The sequence below is a fragment of the Protopterus annectens genome, chromosome 5.part0 (genome assembly GCF_019279795.1).
Source record: "Protopterus annectens isolate FY-2018-M chromosome 5.part0, PAN1.0, whole genome shotgun sequence".
Classification (NCBI taxonomy): Eukaryota; Metazoa; Chordata; order Ceratodontiformes; family Protopteridae; genus Protopterus; species Protopterus annectens.
In genome coordinates, this window is record NC_056735.1 from 544,583,030 (window position 1) to 544,603,550 (window position 20,521).

Consider the following 20,521-nt stretch of genomic DNA (forward strand, 5'->3'; position numbering starts at 1 on the left):
TTGGATAATAATATTGCACTGTAATAATTGGACACCCTTTGATAAAGGCCTTATTAGTAGCGGATATTGGTGGTTGGTGGCAGTGATTACTACCTTATAGCCTAGACAGAAGGGGCATAGCTGGAGAACCTGTGACAGCCTTCCCCAGGAGTGTCTGTGTGTTTGTATATAATTCATAACCTAAAGAGTGTGTGTGTCAGCTACTTGGGCAGGGACACGAAGCACTGGTTGGACAGAGATGGTGCTGGAGGTTTTAGCTTGAACACTAGGCTGAGATCTGGACCCTATAGCTGCGCCAGTGGAGAATCTTATTGGGATCTGGAGAGAAAGGGAGACACCAGCCCCAGACTGACTGTGATCTCTGCGTGCTGTTATGGGAAATTGTAATTTACTGTGTGTGTATTTGTTATTCTTCCCAATATGGACCCCCCCACTGGTGTTAGTGGTGAGGATTGAGGCTCCTTGATTGCTGGGTCAGTGCACGAGCATCACAGTACTTATTAAGTAGGCTGCAAAATAAGGTAGCATAACTTGTTACATAGGTAGGCTTTTGTATTACATGAGTAGTAGAGTAGGCCTGAAAGAAGAATTATGCCTCTACACAAGCCAAGATGAAGAAAATCTTGGCAAGGTGGAAGAATCTTCGTATGGTATTGTCTTAGACTATATATGGTAAAGATGATATTCTGTGACTTTGTTTAGGCTTCTGTCACACTTATCTGTGGAATATAATTCCCAAAAGACAACAAAGTGGGAGTTACTAGTTATGAAATGTATTTGGAATCCACTTATGTTGTATAGATAAGGTCAGAAAAAAGGGTGAAACATGGCATGTTTGACTTTCTTGGCCTGAATGCATAGTGACAAGTATTCATTAAGGTACCACATAATGTGCACCTCCATCTATATGATCCAGTACCTTTTCTTGATTCAACAACTGCCCTAACATGGTGCTAAAGGTACTCTTCTACAAAGGCATGCAGCACTATGTAGGGTTGGTCCCATTCTCATAATTAATGTTAATGAGGAATTATGGGAAAAGAGGCATGTGATAATTAGCCATGTGCTTTCTCCCCAGAACCACTGTCAGGAAAGGCATCTACATGGGCATCTCCACCATGTTGAGGTACAGAATATGGCCAAAAAGCCATGTTCAACAACCTGCCATGAGTGTGGTTTGGGGATTGGGGGTGTTGGAACCACTAGATCACCATAGATTAGTCTTAAAGTGCCATAACGACACTAAAAGTAGTATGTGGATTTGGTCAAGAGGAACCATTAGACCACAAAGGATTAATCTTAAAGTGATGTAATAGCATCAACTGCAGTAAGAGACTTGGGGATTGGGGGTGAACTAGACCATAAAATCACTTCATCTATTACAAGAGTAGGTGGAACTATGGGAGGGCAGACAGGTTAGGGATGGGTACAGGAACTGTGGTGTGTGTGTGTGTGTGTGTGTGTGTGTGTGTGTGTGTGTGTGTGTGTGTGTGTGTGTGTGTGTGTGTGTGTGTGTGTGTGTGTTTGGGATCATGTTTATGTATTTGTGTGTGCATAGGAGAGTTAGTTAAGGTAATGCCACTGTCTATATGAGCAGCAGTTTACTACCATGATGTGCAGATCAGCAATGATGTTGCACTTACTGGTAGTAAACTGCTATTTAGAGGCATGCAAAGTAACTAATATTGATGTCTTACCTTGTAGTAGTTAACATATCAATGACTCACAAATGGGCACATAGTGTGAGTAGGGCCTTTTTAGCATGAGTTGTACAGCTTCTTGTGTGTCTTTTAATTAATTACAGTTTTTGGAAATGTAAAAAAAAATCAAGGATATCCATAAGCTGTAGAGCTGAAACACAAGGCATGACATTTAAGGAATTTCAAAGTGAAATCTTTAGTTTTACTGGGTCTTCCTTGGAGGTTTTATTAAATGGCGTGCCTGTGTGACCTTTATACCCTTTTGCCTGAATGTTATTTGGGATAATTTGCAATTGCCATAATGTTATGGACATCAGGCTTGCCTATAAGCCTTGTGTTTCTAAAGTATGGCCAATTAATACACTTAAGCTCTACTGAGATTAGAAAAATGACAAAGTATGGAATGTCTAAAGCTAGTGAGGTTTACCTTTATTGGCCTGAAAGCACTACTGAAAAGTAACATATCACAAGCATTCAGAAAGCTAAAAGCGGAAACACTGTTGTGATCTTAAAATGTCGTTTACATGTATTCTTTGGGATTCCACTATGGGAGGTTTAAGGTATTATATAGGGAGGTTTTCTTGTAGTTTTTACTAAGTGGTTGCCTATGTGATCTTTTACTTTTGTTTTGATTACTATTTGGGATACTTTGCAATCACCCTGATGTCATGGACATCAGGCTTCTTTATAAGCTGTCTTTATTTAGCACACATATCTCTCATTGATAATAACAAGTAGTAAATTTCTCAATATTTTCTTGTTCTGCCCACCTTTGAGTTATTTGTATGCAAAATATAAAGACTAAAAACCACCATGAGGATATAAGGATTGACTTCATAAGATTCTCACAAATCAATAGCATAGTACATACCCACAAACCTAAAGAACCTATGGAAAAATATGCTTCTCAAAATAAAATGCAAAGTACATTTCAGACAAGACATGAAATAAGATTTTAGGACAGTGAATTAATAAGCATTAAAGATACATTTTTTCATTTTTTAGTTTAGTGAGGAAAAAAGAGACTACTACCTTGCTGGTTTAATATAGGCTGGTTTAATATAGGCATAGGTCTGTTTCAAGGCATAGCCCTGTAGGGATGCAGGCCAGTTTGCAGTTTTGCAGTCTGTGAATGCAGAATTCTTTAATTTTTGAAGACATACCTGAACATTCATTAAAGTGCCTAGCACGAGTCAAACAGATCATTCTAGAAAGGCAGCTTCTCCTGCAACATACCCAAATGCAATTCAGAAACATGCTAGCCGTAACAGTGAGAACTTATTATCAGAAAATGTTCATGTTTCTTGACATAGTTACTACTACTATTTGCAGATCATTTCTTATCTACACATTGCCGTAGTAACCTGTTAATCATTTAAGCAATGGTGTCTGCTGCTGTAACTCTCACATACTTGCAAGTAAACAAGCATGAACACACACACACACACATGCACACAAACACCATAGACCCTGTAACTGTACCTGTCCCTACCATATCTATCCTCCACCCTTCCCCATGCTAGTTTGAGTATATGTATCTATTAGACCTGGACAGACTAGTGATTCTCCCCCACTCACTGATGCTTGTACTGCCTTAGGTGCCATTACGGCACTTTAAACAGTCATCCCTGATGTCTGATGTTTCATCCCACTCAGATCCCTGTTATAATATCTGTCCTGTTAGGGTACTTTAAGTACAGATTCCTTGTATCCAGTGGTTCCATTCACCATCATTGTGATGTCTGCGCAATTCAGGAACTTTAAAGACTAATCACTGTTATCCAGCTCATCCACAATCCTTGATCAAAGCATAACATTAGTACAATTGTGGCACTTTAAAGATTTATCCCTGGTGTCTAGGATATCACCCCCACCCCACCCCAATCTCCATAGTAGCATTGGTGCCACAATGGCACTTTAAGGAGTAATCCCTGGTGTTTAGTGGCTCCCTTCACTACATTCATGTTAAGCAGATGAACATGGCCGTTTGGTCATATTCAGTGCCACTTTGGTGTGGATGGCCATGCTGAGCAATTTCTTAAATTGCTTAGCTATGGTGATACCATCCTGGAGTTAGTCCTGGGAGAGAGCACATGGCTATCCAGCATATGCCTCTACCAGAAGAATACCTCCTTATCATTTGACACAGCACAGGGTCAGCCCTTTACAGTGCTACATACCTTTGTGTTAGAAGACCATGCAGCAACATCAAAGGATGGTTACTGAACTGGGGAAAAGTACTATGACATATACAAAGAAGTGTACATACTACTGTACATTCATGAATTCAGCTCATAGTGTTTTCAGATCATTCAATTCCTTGTTTTGTTATCAAACGTTGCCATATAGATTGATGGTTCTTACATTATATTGGAATCATGTATCATGTCAGGAGTCTTAACTCATTCAATCCAATGGAGCTCTGGAAATATGCACTGTAACTTCAAATGGGCAGAGGCTAAGTTTTTTGATAGACTCAAATTTTGTCCTTACACTTCAAACAAATGTTCATATCTCTGGAACCATAGGGGTTTATGAAAGAAGTATAAATGGCAAACTCTTTAACACAAAGTATTTTTGTTCTAGTATTATTCTTTAAGTTCTAGGTCTTAAACATAATTTTATAAGTCACAGTAAGGAGAGTCCCCAGGATTCAGCAAGCTCTGTATGGCATGCAAGAATAGTGCAACAGCTGTTGGAGACAATATGGCCGCCGAGAGATCCAGGAACAAGCTCCAGGGATGTGCACGAGCACTCCTGCACTATTCCTGTATGGACACAGCTCCTGTATGCAAATTACCCCATTTGCAGGTGAAAACCATGCAAATGAGGTGAATTTGCGATCCAGGAAGCTGGCAGTGTAACCTGCAGAAATGTATTTGGTTAGTAACCGAGTACATTTCTGTAAACTACAAAACAGAGCCATGACCGCCCTAAATAAAGGGTGTATATAATGTGTAAAGTATGCCAATGGCCAAATATACGGTCATTGACATGGAAAACAGTTGCAAAAAAAAAAAAAAAACTTTTCTTTTGGCCGATTTCAGCCATTTAAGCACAGGGCTGCGGTGCGCAAATGGGATTGGCCGGAAAATAACAGAAAAACCCTGAAAAAAGCTTTCCCTGCAAAATCACAATTTGGCCATTAAAGTCAGTGGCAGGCAGAAGACAACAAGGCCAGTGAATAGTGGTTGCTAAGGGGGAAGGCTCAGTGTGGGACTTGTAACTAGGCATTAGCAGGCAATCCTATGCAAATGAGGGGAATGATACTGAATCCCAGATTTCCCCTCATGGCTAGCCTTCACCCAACCGTGTAGGTGCAGCAAGAAAGGTGTGTCAGACATCCTGTAAGCTTATTGGAGCCCTGTGGCTCGAGTTTACCCTTAGCTTAGCAGAGCTAAGCAAGGGGGTGTGCCTGAAGCTGCCAAGCACTCTTTACACTGCCTAAACAGGTGTGCGCGGCATGCACCATGTTTTGAGTGAAAGAAAAGTAAACCAGGAAATAGCTCCATGCACATCTGAGCACTGTGTTTGTGCAGCGCACCTTGGGGCTTAAACAGGTAGGCAATTGGAAGAGAAAACAGCAGTAGGAAGATAATCGAGGAGAACTAGCATAGCTGGCAGGTGAAATGTATCAGAATCAGCCAATTGCACAGGCAGCAGCCCAGCCCAGCACACTACTATAAACTATGCAAACACCTTTCCCTTTAGTTTTTTTCCACAAACTCTACACCACCGGTGTACACAGATCAGAAAATTTTACCTAACAAAAGCAACAAAATGATAGGGGTTGCATTAGCTCTCATAAATCAATATGTGGAAGAGGCTGAGGGTGGTGAGGATGAGAATGCTGATGACCAACCCACAATGAGGAGAAGGAGAAAAGTGTACACACCCAGGGTAACCTACCAGGGTCTACATGAGCTGGGGATAGTGGAGCACTATAGGGTGGACAGGGACATCGTACAGCAAATTGATGAGCTGTGCTAGCCACAACTCACACAAAGAACCAATAGAGGGGAACCCAACCCATCCCAGTGGATTCAAGGTATGTGTAGGCCTATGAATGCTAGCCACCGGTACCTTCCAAAGGCCATCTGGGAATATCATGGGGATCTCACAGGCATCAGCATCCAGGGTACTCCACCAGTTCCTGGATGCCATGTCAGCACATGCTGGTGAGCACATATATTAACACAACACCCATGAGGCATTGACCAGCAATATGCATCTCTTCCACCAAATAGCAGAATACCCTGAGGTAGTGGGTGCTATAGACTGCATGCACATACACATCAAACCACCACCCGGTGAGTGGGGTAGGGTCTACATCAACTGCAAGGGCTTCCCCTCCATCAACTGTGAGGTTGTGTGCAATGCCCAGAGCATTATAATGAATGTGTGTGCTGGCTGCCCTGGAAGCTATCACGACTCCCACTCTGGCATATGACGCAGCTGTATCAGAGATTTGCCAATGGGGACATCGCTTATGGTCACCTAGTGGGGGATGCTGGTTATGCACTGGCACCGTGGCTGATCACACCCATCAGAAATGCACAAACACATGAACAAAAATGCCAAAATGAGGTTCACGCACAGACCAGAATCATAACAGAGAATGCGTTTGGGATGCTTAAGTCATGGTTCCATTGCCTGGACATATTTGGTAGAGCCTTGCAGTATTCACCAGCTGCATGTACCCAAATTGGCATCGTATGTGCCATGCTGCACAATATTATCCTGCAGAAACAGCTGTAGCAGTAACAGCATGGGGCAGGGCCACACAGCCCCCCCCCCACCATTGCCAAGGCCTGCACAGGCACAGAGTGACTCAGAGGAGGAACAACCTGAGCCTGCCCCAGTAGGCAGAAGGAGGCGTGCCCAGTATGCTCAGGCCTTGGCAAAGAGGCAAAGCATAGCACATACACTGACATGGTAGGAACCCAGGGAATGACACCTGTCTCTGACTTGCACATACAGTAAAAGGGATGCCAAACATGACACTACCTTTGCTTAACCATGTATAGGGAGTGTACTATATGCATCCGACATAGTCAGCCCTACAGCACCATCCTCAATACTGGCACAGCCAGAAGCTTAGTCACTCTCCCTATCAATTGCTGAATGGAGTATTATGTTTTGTTACTTGTATCTATGGTATGGATGTGAGCATGCAATGGAATCGAGAGGCTGAATGGGATGCCAGCACATAGTAGACACCTATAGTCACAGCATAAAATTTGTGAAAAGTACTGGTGTCACCATAGTAGCCAGTACTAGACATGGTGACAAAACCTACTCCAGGAAATGTGGTGGGCCAAATGTGTGTCCATAGGACACACACATGCCAGTCAGGGAGGTTCACATACCCAACAATAGTCTCAGCCAGCAAGACAGGCATAGACAAACACAAAGAAAAGCTGTGCTAAGGCCTCTGATTGATGGCTATGGAGAATATCCCCCCTCCAGACCTACACAGATAGACTACAATAGGTCAGGCAGTGGGATAATAGTTATGAAGGGTAAGAAGTCTGAAACAGAAATGTAGGTCAATAAAACCTAAGAACTGTAGTACACTGATATGCCTCTAGTCTGCATGATAGGTCAGAATACAGAACGAAATGGAGTACCTGAAATACCAGTACAGTCATAGCAAATGTGTACAGTTCTCAGGTGTGACCCCCCCCCCCCCACAATCCTATGTAGAAATGTAGTAACATGAATGTGTAGGTATAATAACAGTGGAGCACAGATTACCTGAGCCGGCCAAAGTAGCAGGATAGATTGCAGCACGTGTAAAATATGCAGGGCTGTGTGTGTTCGGTTGGTGTGTGCTGTATATTGTGTGAGAGTGGTCAGCATGTAGGCATGATGAGGTTTGTCCTGGTGGCCATTAGCCAGTACTGCCGATTACATGGCCAAGTTCTCACAACTGCAGTGCCAAACACAATGCATCCCAGCAAGACACATTCCAGCATTAACCCATAGTAATTGTTTGGATGTAATATCTGTTACCATCTGAAAAATGGACATGGCATGAATGTGGGCCCAGACATACAAACAGTGCACAGGTGGAAGTATCCTAGACAGACAGTGCATAAAATGTTACTGTCAAATGGACACACCTTTGGAATTGTACATACAGATTAGCAGCCCACTAGTTGAGTTTGTAGTACTGAATACCGATGTCGGCTGGCCAAACACTGACAGACCACAAAAGTCACAGGTATGAAGTATTGAGAAACTGCGGATGTCCCTGCACAATCCAGCATAAGTGGAATGCCCCACATTTATCTGTGAGTCAGCTGCAATAAGCTTCCATAGCACACATTCACCCAGCTCACCCCACCATCACCCACAGGTACCTCACAGGTCTTTTCCCTGCTGTTGGGAATGAGTACAATATAACACCCACCTCTGTATGGAAATAGCCACAGAATGCAGCATGGTGAAGAGGTGTCCCATGCAGGTGTGTCCCTAGCTACCAGCATCCACGCCACTGGATTAGTAATGACAGAAACTATTGATATTAACACCTTACACACCTACCCTGTCACCCCATGGGAATATAGTGGTTTGCAGTCTGGGACTGTAGGAGTGACACAATTCAACGGCCTGCTACAGGTGGCCTGCATCACTACCAAATGCCCTACAGTCCTCTGCCAAAGACCTGTGTCTCACCCGTACTGCCAATGTATGTTATGTCATGTAATCCCAAATAACAACATAACACAGTCCATAGAACCCAAATGCAAGGCCATGTCGACAAATCCCTGTAACATGTCCAGTATGTCCTACTGTATGAACTGTCAACCAACACCAACATACTGCTGAAATGGAGTGATAACTATAGAGAACTTATCAGATAATGTTTGCATAATCTTTGGAAGGGGATAGAATAATCGGGGGGGGGGGGTAGGTGCATGGGGGCCATGGAGTGTGTGAAGTCTGAAACTCTGCCATGTGTACATACTATCCTGCCTGCAAACACAGGAATGGGTGGCTACAAACCTGCTTGTAAGCCACAATGTGAAGGGCTAATGCTTCTGGGTAACCTGTGTGAATCTGTACAGCTGTGAAGTATGGCCATAGCAGGATATGGCCATACTGTCACGTCGATGGATGTACAAGCATGGCATCCTCAGCCACCACTGTACCAAGGTGCTGAACCATTTACACAGACCCATCAGCAAGTGTCTGCAGCTTCCCCTCCAGAATGGCATGAATGTGCAAGAATATATAGGCTGCAGGCCACATTACTGGACACAGCTTCATTCACCCTGTGTTTCCCAGGAAATTACTGCAAGCAAATATGTATACCTGACAGTAGTCGATGACATAAAACATCACAGTGTAAAACAGTATGCATGTCTGAATACCTCTGCTAAGAACAAAACCATGTAGCAGAAGCAGCACAGACACAATTACCTACAGTAACCACTATCCTTTGTCCATTTTGACCCCATATTGTCAACCGATCTACAGATATCCCACAGAAACAGGTTGATAGCTGTAGGTGCAGAAAACAAAAGTCTGCACTGAATGGAGTACAAACTACCTGGAATGGATTCACACATTCAGTACAGAAAGTCATACTGGGCATGCTCCCACACTTTCAGAAATGAAGCCCATGTCTGGCAACAGCAGTGGACTATACATATCTGACAGTCACAGATGTTTGTGCAGACACTTCACATTGTACACCAGTCATGCTTTGCACACACATTGGATAGGAATACATACATATATCCAAGGACAACACAGTATAATAGGCCAAACTTACACAGACATAGATGTGTGGAAGAGAGTGACAGACAGTGACAAACAGCCTCCCATCATGAGGCCTGTCCCACCCAGCACACATCCAATTGGCTAATATCACATGATGTGCAAATGCCAATCACTGTAGACATTTCCCTGTGGTATCCCTCAGCACTATAGTGTCTGTGGTGCTTGTAGTAAACTGTGTAACATGACTGTACAAGTCATTATTCATCTAGCAGTTGTATACATGTACCTGTGAAATATAAACCTGTGTGTGCCTGAGTGTTGTGTGTCTGCTTGAGATGAATGGTTTATGGCCCATGCACACACACTGCACTCCCCATTGCCCTACTTTGGCAAGCCTGCTGATGTAATTCACCTTGAAATACACCTTTGTTGAAGGAGTAGCCTTATAAGCTCCATGGCGCTTGTGATAACTGCATAATGCTATAGTGTGATGTACTAGTTAGGTAGGAGTCCAGGAAAGTAAATAATGTGGGAAGAAATAGCCAGGGAATTGTTATGGCTAGGCTTGTATAGGCCCTAGGGCTGATAGCCTAGTACCAACCTATGAACCTATGAACCTATGAACCAGACATGGAGACTGTGTATGTGTGTGTATGGGGGGTGTAGGGATCAATGCTTTTGTGGCTATTCACAGTCACTTCACTCCCCATTGCCCTACTTTGTCAAGCCTGCTGATGTCATTCACCTTGAAATACACCTTTGGGAAAGGAGTAGCCCAGTAAGCTCTGGGGTGTGTGCTATAACTTCATAATGCTGTAGTGTGATGCACAAGTTAGGTAGGAGTTCTATTCCCAGACATGGTAACTGTAAAACTTTGTGTGCATGTTTATGTCTTTGTAGGGATCAATGCTTTTGAGGCCATTCACACTCACTACAATGTCTATTGCCCTACTTTGGCAGGGCTGCTGATGTCATTTACTTTGAAATACACCTTTGGGAAAGAAGTAACCCAGTAAGCTTGGTGGCATGTCCTACAACTGCATAATGCTGTAGTGTGATATAACAGTTGAGTTCTATTCACAGACATGGCAACTGTGAAACTTTGTGCGTATGTGTTTGTCTTTGTAGAGATCAATGCTTTTGAGGCCATTCACACTCAATACAATGTCCATTATCCTACTTTGGCAGGGCTGCTGATGTCATTCACTTTGAAAAATGTAAACCAATAAGTTTTGTGGCATGTCCTATAACTGCATAATGCTTTAGTATACTGTATTAGTGAGGTAGGAGTTCTAATCACAGATATGACAACTGTAAAGCTTTGTATAGGGATCAATACTTTTGAGGCCATTCACAGTCACTAGATGCTCCTAAAAATGGAGAACATTGATATCTGTGCAGTAACAGAAGCCTGATCCAAGGCTCCAGAGAGCCCCCTTGCAATACTAGGTACAGCTCTTACTACAGCTGTCAGCCACCAAACCAGGACCAAAACACTAAAGGTGGAGGAGTGTCCATACTCACCAAGGGTATTCAAACCACCAGGCTACTTACCCAATACAATGCATTTGAAATACTCCTGGTGCACCTAACACTACGTAAGACTGAAATCCAAATTGTATAGCTTGCTACAGATCCCCCACCATGCCCCAAGATTCTCACTGCACCTTTCTAAGCATAGTGGAAAATAGAATGATACAGCCAAACACCTTAATACTGGGTGACTTCAACTACTCTGCCATTAACTGGGAAAACTACTTGTGTACCAACAAGTGTGCCCAATGGTTCTTGGAAGTCATAATTCCCAATGCCCTGGATCAACTTACCCATAGTCCAACCAGGGATTGCAATATCCTAGACCTGGTCATTATCAACAAGGGAAATCAATGCTTCACACCTATGTTCACCCCATTGGTGGTCAGGTCTGCCCATAAGCTAATCACCCTTAACATCCACATCCATCCACCACACCTGAGTAAGGAAACCTCTGTAACACACACCTCCAAAGCCAACTTCATGCTACACATGTCAGATGTGACTAACGTCATGACACCCATGCAAACAGGAACTGAAAGGACGACTGCTGAATCCTACACTAAGGCATTGTACAAGCACATCCACTGAGCATGAATCATGCCATCACAAATAGAACCAAGATGCTCCCCACCAAGAAAAGGAAGCCAATGTGGTGGTCCTCTGCCATAAACAAACTGTACAACAAAAGGAGGAAACTGTTGCAGAAAAGATGGAATTTTCAGGATGCAAAATACTCCTTTACCAGCCTCAGCAAGAAGCTGAGATCCCTCATAAAATCCTCCAAAGCTAGTTACGAACATAATATAGCCAAAGATGCCAAAGACAACTGCAAGCTGCTCAATAGCTATGTCAGGAATCTAAGTGGCAATGCTCAGATCAGCACTAAGCTACAACAGGATGGTATTAAATATACTGATCCCAAGGAAATTACCAAAATCCTGGCAGATCGATTTAGTGGCAACTGTAAAGTGCCCATTGCAATACTGAAAGATTGTCAGATTCAGGTAATAATGGCCACACAGGTAAAAACCACACTCTCCAGAGCAAAGAAAACAGTATCCATGGCACCAGACAACATCCAGGGCCGTGTACTACGTGAACTACATAATGAACTGGCACCTCACCTATGTGCCATGTCTAATCATAGCTACACCTCAGGCTTTGTGCTCACTGAGTGGCGCATAGCTGCAGTTATCCCACTCCACAAGGGGGATCCACCTTGGATCATAGAAACTACTGCCCCAGCAGTATGACATACCTGATCTGCAAGGCCATGGAATGTATTGTCATGGAACTTATAAACAAAGACATCGGCAACCTGCAAACATTGGGCCCCACCCAGGTTGGGTTTGTGAAAGGCTGAGCATGTCTCCCGAACCTGATTGACATCTTTGAATCAGTCTCCAGAACTGTGGATGAGGGTAAGGCGGTTCACACAGCCTATCTGGACCTTGCCAATGCCTTCGACACCATCCCCCAGTCTGGAATCATTGATAAACATACTAAGCTGGTCATTAGTCCCTACATCACCTGATGGGTTGCCAACTGCCATCCTGACAGAACCCACACTGTAAAAGTAGGTGACTCCAAATCCAGCCCGAGACAAGTTACATTTGAAGTACCTCAGGGTTCAGTCCTGGAACCGGTCTTGTTTGGCATCTACTGCACTGAAGTACAGGCCAACACTAAGGGACTTTGGCTAACAAAGGTCGCAGATAACTGCAAACTGGGAGCCAATATTGAATCCCCACATGATGTGGATATTCTAAAGAAGGGCCTTACAGAAAGAGGTGCTTAGTGCCTGAGCCATGGCCTCAAGCTCAATGCCAAGAAATGTATAGTTATCCCCCCCTGGGAAGGGACATGTACCCATGAAGTACCACATAGGTGGCAGTAAACTAAACACCTAAAGTGTGATAAGAGACTTAGGGATACAGGTGGAGAATGGTCTCACCTTTGATACCCACATCACCACAACAGACAGGAAATCCACCTATATGGCACAACTCATCACTAATGGCTTTTCATTCAGAAAAAAGGAGGCCATTATCCCACTGTAGTCCTCTATCAATAAATCCAGTACAGACTACAATGCCTCATTTGGTATGTACCACACAAGACATCTTTAACAACTAGAAAGGCTGTAGACATACCTCACTAAAAGAATTATAGGCCTAAACCAGATGCCCTATGCTGACCATCTGAAAATAATCCAGCTATACTCTGTCACATATAATTTATTCAGAGGCAATCTCAGCTTAACATACATTGCCATGTCATACCCAGAGCTGATGTACATGCTACACGTAAAGAAATCCCAATCCTTCAAAGCTACATGCTCTAGGGATCCAAACCTTGGCATCACAATGAACAAAACATGCTGGAGGGATGTGCTCTTAACCCAGAGACTCCCCAGACTCTGGAATTGACTGCCCATAAATGTCAAGTAGAGTGACTTTTTGGCCCTCTTCAAAAGGAACCTTGACGACTGGATGGGAGATATTAAATTCACCTTGGAGATCACATCAGTCACCCTGATAGACAGGGGACCAGGGAAGTAAATATTGTGGGAAGACATAGCGAGGGAATTGTCATGGCTAGGCATGTATAGGCCCTAGGGCCAATAGCCTAGTACCGACCTATGAACCTATGAACCTATGAACTACATATTCCATTGCCCTACCTTGGCAAGCCTGCTGATATCATTCACCTTGAAATACACCTTTGGGGAAGGAGTAGCCCAATAAGCTCCATGGCATGTGCTATAACTGCATAATGCTATAGTGTGATGTACTAATTAGGTAGGAGTTCTAATCCCAGACATGGCAACTATAAATCTTTGTGTGTTTGTCTGTGTATGGATCAATGCTTTTGAGGCCATTCACAGTCACTACAACTTCCATTGCCCTGCTTTGGCATGCCTGCTGATGTCATTCACCTTGAAATACACCTTTGGGAAAGAAGTAGCCCAGTAAGCCCCATGATGCGTGCTATAACTGCGTAATGCTGTAGTGAGATGTACTTGCTAGGTAGGAGTTCTAATCCTAGACATGACAACTGTAAAACTTTGCATGTGTTTATTTGTCTGTGTAGGGATCAATGCTTTTCAGGCCATTCACAGTCACTACAACTTCCATTGCCCTATGTTGGCAAGCCTACTTATGTCATTCACCTTGAAATACACCTTTGGGGAAAGAGTCGCTCAGTAAGCTCCATGGTACATGCTGTAACTGCATAATGCTGCAGTGTGATGTACTAGTTAGGTAGGAGTTCTAATCCCAGTCAGGGTAACTGTAAAGTTTTGTGTGTGTGTGTTTGTCTGTGTATGGGTCAATGCTTTTGAGGCCATTTACAGTCACTACAACTTCCATTGTCCTACTTTGGCAAGCCTGCTGATGTCATTCACCTTGAAATACACCTTTGGGGGAAGAGTAACCCAGTAAGCTCCATGGAACATGCTATAACTGCATAATGCTGTAGTGTGATGTACTAGTTAGATAGAATCTCTAATCCCAGACATGGCAACTGTAAAAGCTTGTGTGTGTTTGCTTGTCTGTATAGGGATAAATGCTTTTGAGGCCATTCACAGTCACTACAACTTCCATTGCCCTACTTTGGCAAGCCTGTTGATGTCATTCTCCTTGAATACACCTTTGAGGAATGAGTAGCCCAGAAAGCTTCGTGGTGTGTGCTATAACTGTGTAATGTTGCAGTGTGATGTACTAGTTAGGTAGGAATTCTAATCCCAGACATGGTAACTATGAGACTCGGGGGGGTGTGTGTCATTAGCATCCTGTGTGGAGGTAGTTGTGAGATGTAATAACAAGACTCATTGTGGAGTGGTTTTTGCAAATTTCTTATATGGTGGGCCTATTATATGTCACAATGTCCACCTTAAAAGGACAACATATGTCAAACAGCAGAGAGGCTAGTGTAGACAATCCATACCCCTACATGTGATATCATGGATTGGGGAACAATATAGGCAACCCTTGTATTACCTGGAGAACACTCTCCACCCATGTCTCATGTACAAACACACTTGACTTGGCAACAACCACTATGTTGATAGTTCCCTGCATATTGCCCACAGATAGTAACCATGGTGTGATTGCAGTGGACTACAGAGGACATGGCATCTTGTCCCATCCTCACAATAGGCAAATAATTGCATACAGTGGTCCTTTGCTATGCTCCCCACTGGATGCAGCAACAACTGTAGAGTTTGCAAATGTAACCCACAAAGGAAATTCCATGCCTTATTTACATGCCTTGTATGGACAGATGCCACTGACACTAGTGAATACCTGTATCATGCTGTCAAAGTAGGTGCAGGGTCAACCTTAGTTCCATTACCAGGTCTCACCACATGAGGTCAGGAATGGCACATCAGATGATAACAATATGTCTACGCAACATGCCCCAGACACCCCAGGTACACTTCCACATGTCACATATATGGCAAGCATTGTACACCATTGGCCACCCACAATAGTAACTTAGATGAGTGGATGGTGAATACAATACACACCTATGTGGGCCAATCCAGAGACTACACCCCTGAGCCACACTGTAGACCATTGTCATGTGGCCTGATGCCAAGGTATACCCTTTATTTAGCCTTGCACAGCCGTCTGGCACAGTCAACCACTACACACCTGTGAAGCAATGCACCCATGCGTGTCAGTACTGGCAAACCTGTGTCTGTGTGTGTGTGGAGTATAATGATTTGGATGCCATGCACACTCACTACACCTCCCATTGGCCTACTGAAACATGCCTTCTGATGTCATACACCTTGACATACCCTTTGCTCATATATCAGCTTGATAACCTATGTGGTGAATGTGATACCTGCCTATTAGTGTAGTGTGGCAAAGTAGTTAGTTAGGAATTCTAATCCTGACCCTGCCAACTGTGATAATGTGTGTGAGTCCCTGAGAGAGTGTGGCTGTGTCGTCCTTAACAACTGTTCTTGTGGACAGGCACATGTACTACACCTACCTTATCCCTCCTTTATCACTGTTTCTGATGTCACTCACCGTCAAATATACCTTTGGATAGCTCTTCAACATGTAAGCTCTGTGTCACATACAATAACTGCATCGACATTTAATAGCAATATATAGTCAGGCAGGGGTTTGTAACCCTATGCTTGTAAGTGTGTGCCACAAACATGCTTAGAATTTACTCTCCTACCCCTTCCCTGTCTTACTTTGTTTATATCTGCCTCGCTCACTCCCTCTCTGGTGGATGTGGAGAAGTACACCTGCTTTGCTTAGGCAGCAGCTTCTGTTTTGTAAGTGATGCTCATGATCAGCTGATGGCCTGTGAACTAATTTCAGGCCCCCACTAGCTGATTGCATGTGGAACAGCTGTGGGAACATTCCTATAACCAATTGCAAGGAAACACACTCCTATAACTAGGAACATCATGTGGGTATTGGCCCTTTTCTTTCAGTGTGAGCAGGACTTCATGTCAGTGTTTGGAAAACAGCATCACAGATGGTAGTGGGATATACCTCTAACAACATACACTGTGGAGACAGGCCAACAAACAGGAGGGGGATGTTCCAGACATGACTACAGAATGTAAGTTTCACTCTTCTGCATTTGAAGTAATGTTGGTTTAACAGGGTTTGTGTGGATATGGCTGTTCTACGTGATTTAATACCTGTCATGACAGTGTTATGTGTAGGGTTATCTGAAGACTGGCCAGTGTTTGGAGTCTTATGTGTCTTGTGTTACTCACAGATTACCTAGCTTAGAACAGAAGCATAGTCTGAGGAGTGCATTCAGTACATGGTGACAGTCATGAGAGTTACTGACTTCATGTCCTTCATAGGACATATGTCACAACAAACCCTGTTACAACAGTAAATTTATGAGGTTATCACAGCAACATGTCAATATTGGCCCTGTGTTTGTGCCTCAAGCCACAACTCTGTCAACCTTTGTACATATGTCTTGCAGTAAGAGGTGCATATGTTCAGTGCACCATTATTTATTGACATCATAACTGATAACAAGCCAGTGAGATATCAGACTGCTAGACATGTTATGTATAGTAGGGGTTATATTTGAGGACACAACCTGGACATTCTGTGGTAATGTGTACAGTAGTGAGGTCTGTGTACTTATGGTGATTGTCGACAGTGTGTGTTTTGCAAATATGTACCATGGGCTATGTACAGACTGTGGTAGATGTCATTGTTCTTGGTCCTATTCTATCTGATGTTACATGCTGCTCTAGTGTATGGTACCCTATCGGCTTACATGTTTGTAGGGCCAAACACACACATGTCCCATACCACAGTCAGGCATCGGACTACACTGTGTAGTGGCCCAGTATATTTAGGGTTAGTGTGTGAGTGGCACATGTGAGGATAGTGTTGATCAGACAGTCCATATACTGTTAATATTAAGCTCACTTACCATGTGTGGCTGTGGCTGTGTTCACATTGGTTGTGGGTATGCACTTTCCCACAAGTGTCTGTTACTCTGTGTTGTGACATGCCTGTAGAGCCTGCTATATTTGCAGCTACATGTGTATTCCCCCATAGTAAATGTAGGCTAGTGTTGTGGCAGTCTGCCTGTGGATTGCACAGTGCTTTGTGACATGCCTAGCAGCTCAGTGTACTCACCCAGTGTGATGTTATGTCCAGATATTTGTCAGATGTACTGCTGACAGGCCACCATAACTGTCATGTACTTCTGACAAAGCAGTGGGATACTGTACAAATTCATGTCACTAACTAGTGGGTAGTATGTGGCCACGTGACCTCTGCACCACCGGTTATTATGTGTCAGGACAGACAGGAGTGTGTGAATGCATAAACTGTGTGGTCATACGTAATCCAGTATTTATGTGATATACCCATTTACATAGCTGTTAACATCCACATTGTCAGGCTTGGTTCACATATCTTGCACTAAGGGGTTCTGTGTATACCTCTGGACTAAACAGAGTGTTAGATTGTCCACATGTATTGGTCATATCTCTGCTGTATATCAGAAGACCATTACTGTAATATCTGTAATACTGTCCTATGATGACCTTAGGATGTTTGTCAGTAATTGATGTCATACATGTCAATAGCAGATGTGACCTCCCACACACAACATGTCTGTTAAGACAACCCTGTTACAGTAGCAACAGTCCAGATTTATACCTGTAATACTTGCAAGACATCCCCTTGCACTATGAGGTTGGGAAAATTGGTGCTGAGGTATGACTCCACACCATGTTCTGGACATATGTTAAACATATATGTATGTATGTATGTATATATATATATATATATATATATATATATATATATATATATATATGTATGTATGTATATGGGCCTAGGACATTTCACTGAAAGCACATTTCACCTAAACACAAATGACTGAACACAAATGTCTGAAAGTACAATTCACCTAAAACTCAATTCACCGAAACACACTTCACCTAAAGTTTGAGAAGGCCTTGTCCCCACTGTAGTGTAAACCTGGAGTTAGTATATATAGTAGGGCGTGTGGGGGTTGATATCATGTTTGGAAAAGAGAAATATATTGAAATTGCAAGTATCCATGTATATAGTTCAAAATATTTAACATATGTGGGGGGCTATGCCCTCCTCACCCCCTCTACTATATATACTAACCCCAGGGTCGCACTACATTGGGGACAAGGCCATCTACAACTTTAGGTGAAGTGTGTTTTGGTAAATTGAGCTTTCAGTGAAAAGTGCACACCAATTTGAGTTTAGGTGAAATGTGCTTTCGGTGAAATGTCCTAGACCCATATATATGTGTGTGTATATATATATATATATATATATATATATATATATATATATATATATATATATATACATTATATATATATATATATACATCTTAGGTTCATAGGTTCATAGGTTGGTACTAGGCTATCGGCCCTAAGGCCTATGCAAGCCTAGCCATAACAATTCCCTGGAAATTTTTTCCCACAATATTTACTTCTCTGGGCCCCTGTCTAGCAGGGCGACTGACATGATCCCCGGGGTGAATTTCCTTATCTCCCATCCAATCATCAAGGTTCCTTTTGAAGAGGGACAATGAGGTGCTCTGCTTTACATGTATGGGCAGTCTATTACAGAGTATGGGGAGTCTCTGGGTCAGGAACCTATCCCTCCAGCATGTTTTGTTCATTGTGATGATAAGGTTTAGATCCCTGGAGCATTTGGCTCTGAGGGATTGGGATTTCTTTAAGTGGAGCATGTCCAACAGCTCAGGGTTTGACATGGCCTTGTATGTTAAGCAGAGATTGCCTCTGAGTAGACGATATGCCACAGAGTATAGCTGGAGTTTTTTAGATGGTCAGCATATGGCATCTGCTTTAGGCCTGTGATTCTTTTAGTGAGGTATTTCTGTGGCCTTTCCAGCTGTTGCAGATATCTTGTGAGGTACATATCAAATGGGGCATTATACTCTATAATGGGTCTAATGAGGGATGAGTACAGTGGGACAATGACCTCCTTTTTTCTGGATGAAAAGCCCTTAGTGATGAGGTGTGCCACGTAGAAGGATTTCCTGACTGTTGTGGTGATGTGGTTATCGAAAGTGAGACCACTGTCCACTTGTGTCCCTAAGTCTCTCATCACACTTTCAATGTTTAGTGTCCTGCCACCTATGTGGTAGTTCATGGGTACATGTTTTTTTCCAAAGGGGATGACTATACATTTCTTGGCATTAAGCTTGAGCCCATGGCTGTGGCACAAGGCATCTGTTTCTGTAAGGCCCTTTTGTAGAATATCCACATCATTTGGGGATTCAATAATGACTCCCAGTTTGCAGTCATCTGCAAACTTTGTTAGCCAGAGTCCCTTAGTGTTGGCCTGTACTACAGAGAAGTAGATGCCAAACAAGAGTGGTCCCAGGACTGAACCCTGAGGTACTCCACTTGTCACTTGTCTGGAGCTGGATTTGGAGTCGGCTACTTTTATAGTCTGGGTTCTGTCAGTAAGCCAGTTGGCAACCCATCGAGTGACATAGGGATTTATGCCCAGCTTAGTAAGTTTATCTATGATTCCAGACTGGGGGATGGTGTTGAAGGCCTTGGCGAGGTCCAGATAGCCTGTGTGGACCTCCTTACCCTCATCCACAGCTCTGGAGACTGATTCGAAGAAGTCAGTCAGATTCAGGAGAAAAGATCGACCCTTCACAAACCCAAACTGGGTGGGGTCCAGTGTCTGGAGGTTGCCAATGTCTTTGTTTATAAGTTCCATGATAATGCGTTCCATGCACTTGCAGATCAGGCTTGTCAGACTGATGGGATGGTAGTTCCCGGGATCCAAGTTGGATCCTCCCTTGTGGAGTGGGATAACTGTAGCTGTCGCCACTCAGTGGGCATGAAGCCTGAGGTGAGGCTATGATTAAACATGACACTTAGGTGGGGTGCCAGTTCATTTTGTAGTTCGTGTAGTACACAGCCTGGGATGTCATCTGGTCCCATGGATGCTGTAGTCTTAGATTTGGAGAGTGCTGTTTCTACCTGTGTGGCTGTGATTATCGGAATTTGGCAA